The sequence below is a fragment of the Anarrhichthys ocellatus genome, unplaced genomic scaffold, assembly GCF_004355925.1.
Source record: "Anarrhichthys ocellatus isolate YVR2014 unplaced genomic scaffold, GSC_Weel_1.0 scaffold25, whole genome shotgun sequence".
NCBI classification, from domain to species: domain Eukaryota; kingdom Metazoa; phylum Chordata; class Actinopteri; order Perciformes; family Anarhichadidae; genus Anarrhichthys; species Anarrhichthys ocellatus.
In genome coordinates this window covers 460,027-464,654 of record NW_022280055.1, presented here as the reverse complement: position 1 = coordinate 464,654, position 4,628 = coordinate 460,027, and positions in this window count along the sequence as shown.

Sequence of the window (4,628 nt, the reverse complement as noted above, 5' to 3'; positions counted from 1 at the left end):
CCCCCCCCCCCCCCCCCCCCCCCCCCATCCCCTCCGTGCTTTGGCAGATCAGTAACATTTACTCAGCTAAATGAATTAAGTAATCGCACAATCCCGCAGCCTCTGCATTACAGAGGAATTTCCACATTACAGCATCTGATACTCCCTGTTCACAGCTCTCCTACGCCACTAATGCAAGCCCCTGGCCAGGCGGGCCGTAACTGGATAGCCGATGGGATTCTGCTGCAGCAAATGCAGTGAATTAAAGTACAGAGGATGTGTGTGTGTGTGTGTGTGTGTGTGTGTATGTGTGTGTGTGTGTGTGTGTGTGTGTGTGTGCAGGAGAATAAGAGAAGGGCTGGTAGTCATCCATGCTATATGGGTCCTGTTTTTATTTATATCAGAGCTCATTAGGACAGCCAATATCTCACTACTCCGTTTTCATTTAAGCAACAAGCCACTCGTGACTGTGGCTTGCAGGGATTTAGAATAGCTATGAGGCATTGTTAAGCGCAACACAGACACAAGCCATGCTAAAATTACAGTAAACCACAGTGGCTTTGCTTTTTAATAAGGTTATAATCCTTTAAAGAGTACTCTAGTAGAAAAAAAGAGGATTAAAATCAATGCAGCTGAACCAGAGATATCGTCAATTTGATTGCGTGCATTGTTCTTCCTTGTCAAAAGCTGACACCTATATTACCCACAATGCAACTCTAACTGACAACAATTCAGTGGGAGATTCAGGTGTGTTAGGCTAGTAGCGGCTAATGCATCCTTAAGCTGCTAGCCTCAGCTAGAGATGAGGAGCGGGCTGCACAGGTCTGGTAAGCTCACTTCTTTCTGCATTGTCCTGTGAATCTCATGTGCATGCCATTTGAATACTGCATGAGTCAATGTTTTAAGTAATAAAAGGAACTGACATCTGTCAAAAATCAGCTGTGTACATGATTTGGCCAATCAGAGTTCAGGTTCAAAACTAGAATCACAACCGATAGCTAACCCAACCCTCTCTCCCCATAATTCCCTGCCTGTCCGCCTCCTGCCCCATGTGGCAGGATAATTAACCAGTTGGTCGATCCGGATTGGATTGAGGGCCACACACAGCTGCCTCGAGCTACCAAGGGGCTTTCGGCTTGGAGATGGCTACCAGCACATTTGGACGGGCTCAGAGAGAAGAGGTGGAAAGATTGAGTCAGAGCCGAAGCTGGCTGCTGTTTGACTGACAAAATAATGCTGTTGCATCTGCAGAAATATGCTTTGTTGTTCTAGGATGCAGAGAAAAAGGAATTCTTAACTTCCTCAATGACTCCTTGTGTATTTTGGACATTTTGAAATTAATGTTCAAACACCTAGGGGATATAAAATTCACCCAACACCTGAAATGCAAAGTGTTTTTGATGCAGCCAAGTTTAAAAGGCACCAGCCAGCGCTGCAGCCAGGTGTCTTGAGGCACTGCACAGAGAGAGAGAGAGAGCAAAAAGTCACCCAGTCAGCATACACTTTTACTCACCCTTTAAATCTCTCTCTTTTCCTCTCCATCGTTCCCAGAGTCTTGTTTCAGGAGCTCTCTGCGATTGTAATCAAGAGCGTTTTTACATTTCTGGCCTTTTTCAAAAAATATCCACACGGAGGCCCTGACATTTTGTACATAGTGTACATTAGGGAAACGTGACCTCAGCTGTCACTGATCTGTCACATCCTCAGACATGTCATTGATTTCATGATGACCACAGTAAGTTAAAGTTACGAGGAACTTTTAAGTGGTTATGACTGGTTAACTGTCATAAGCAAACGAGACCACCAGTGACAATATTGGCTATTTCTCTATAGTTATTCTTAATGCTTGTCATCACTGCCACCAGGCCGGATTCCTCGCAAAATGCAGGTTCACCAGAAACTCCTTCAGCACGGACTCCAGACAAGGCCTCCGGCAGCAACTAGCCCGCCACGGACAGACCCTCGACATGCAGTCTGAGCTCCAGCGAGAGGAGGAGAGCTCAGAGCCCGGCAGCAAAATGAAAGGTTTTCTAAAGAGAATTTGGTGCATGGAAATCATACCGTGTTTTCCACAGGTACTGCCGATATCAACACAAAATGCAAGTTTCTTGTAGTAGATTTAGGTAAGGTTTTTTTATTTTCATACATGAGGATGAGGATAAATATGAGGGACAGAACTGCGTACTGTATATGGCATGTACATGTAGTGGTGGAGATAGTATTAAGATCCCTTACTCAAGTAAAAGTACTGCAATGTGTCTGATTCAAGTCCAGCATTGAAAAAGTACAATGCAGTAATCAGCAGAGTATACTTAACATATCAAAAGTAAAAGTACTCATCATCCAGAATTCCCCCTTTAATAGAGTTCAATTATTATCTGCTTATCATCACTGATGCATTCATATATACAAATAGGATTTTAGTGTCGCAGCTGGTCAAAGTGGAGCTAATTCTAACACGTTTATATACTGCTGGGTAGTTCAAGCTAGAACAACACAATGTCTTAAGTATATGTTTCTGAAAAGGATTTTAAAAGCAACTATAGCTGTGAAAGGAATGTGACTGAGTAAAAAGTACTATATACCTCTGAATATATAGTAGTGTATATTGTAAGTACAAAGTGATATATTAGTTACTTACACCACATGATACCTCCACCAATCACTATACTGTATGTTGTACAAATACCACAGCATAAATGCGCTACACTGGTAACTTGAACTTTTCCAGTCCAACACACTGTAAACAGCAAGATTCACAAATGCAGTTACTTTCTGGATCCACTAGGAGTCAGTTGTTCCTATCAAATGTCAATAAACATCTCAGAAGGGAGATATAAACTGTGTATACTGTAAACAGTTATTATTCTGATGTCCTGGTGACCTTTTGATGGCTTCTACCATATCGTTGTTTGATGGTAATGATAATAATTAGAAAGAGGAGAAGAATATAGGACGATGCAATACACAGTTTCACTTGTACAGTAAAAGTTTACCCTTAATGAGGTTAAATCTTCTCCACAGTTGATAACGTGACTTCATGCACTTCCTGTGTCTGATTGTTGATGATCCAACAGTACAATACAGTCAATTTTATTGACATCAGGCTTGCAATTAGAGGCTGGACAAACAAGGAAATAATCAAGAACGGTAAACAACCTGCTGTTTTCCTGTTTAAGCACAATCACAATCATCAGAAGCAACGTGACGGCTTCAAGGCAAACTAAATACGTAACGATGGCACAAAGCTACAGGGAATACAACACACACGGATGTCTGTGATCAACAATGTCAGTGCTGCTGCTGTGCCAGTGATTGTGACAGTGGTGTTGTGTCAACGGAGGCGTGAATGATATCAACTGGATGCTTGTCAATTCATAATGGCTTCCTCATTTGTCTGATTATGAAGCTTCAGCGAGACAAGATGACGAATATTCAAAGGATTTTACAGAAGAGATGATGATACGGGAAATTATCAGGACATTTACTCAAGTTCTAAATTCATGTACTTTCCTCGTGGTTGTGCGGTAGCGTGGTAGTATCTCTTAGTCGACCATTAACACCAAGTGACTAACTGCGATTATCGTCTTATTCACTCATGGCTGGGTTGTGCAGCTCTGGATCACCAGTTAAATGATTGGCTTCTGCAGCATTACGTTGGTTCACTACTGAAAATAATAGTCACAACCCTACACCTGCACACTTTTTACCTAGCTGGATTTGTTTGACAATTATGGTGACGAGTTGATTTGCATATTGCGAAACCATATTAAAAAAAGCAATGCCTCCAGTAGACCTTTACTTTTTTGATAAAGTATGTTTACTCTTGTGTTGGTACTTTGAACTTTGGTGAAAAATCAGACAACTTCCTCCACCATAAGATTAAAAGAGAAATAAGCATAAAAGGAACAAAACTATATGTACACCATGTTGCTAATGCAATTTTTTGTTGACATGGTGAACTTTATTGATATCTAATCATTTTCTATCTAAACAAACAACAACCCAAAAACAAATTGGCATGAAGAGAAGATCACCTGGTTATTACCAATAAGACAATAATTCATCATTTCAGACGTATCTCACTTCTAACACACACACAGACTATTTTCATCTACTGAAGTGAAAGGAAGCAAATAACAGTGCATTAGCACAGGCTGCATGCATACAAAAGTGTTTGGACACACAAAAGGTACTTGGATTTATTTTGGCAAGCGGCAAGTTTATTATTTTGTTTTATGGGGCTGGGAGGTGGGGGAGGTTGTTTTGCGGCGCTGCGTGTGATACGGCAGCTCTGTTTGTGCACTTGTGAGAAAGGAAGCACCAGAAAGATCAATACATCCTCTACGTAGATTTCCAGCAGAGTGTGACGTGCGTGTGGGGAAATGAGCTGGGTCGAGGATACTTTGCTTGTTATGGATTTGACATGAACTTGGCCCCCGGCCTCTCAGAACCTGATGAATGTATTATTTAATCTTCCTGTCTTTGTTAACCTCCTTTTGGCCGAAGGCACGGTGATTCTCTCTCTGTGAATGGATGAAACAACATCTCCAGTTTGGCCTTTGGATTTTGATAAAGTATAATAATGGCTGTAATAATAGAGTCTCTGCACAAGGACCTTTCCCACCACAGACACGTTAATGGGAGCG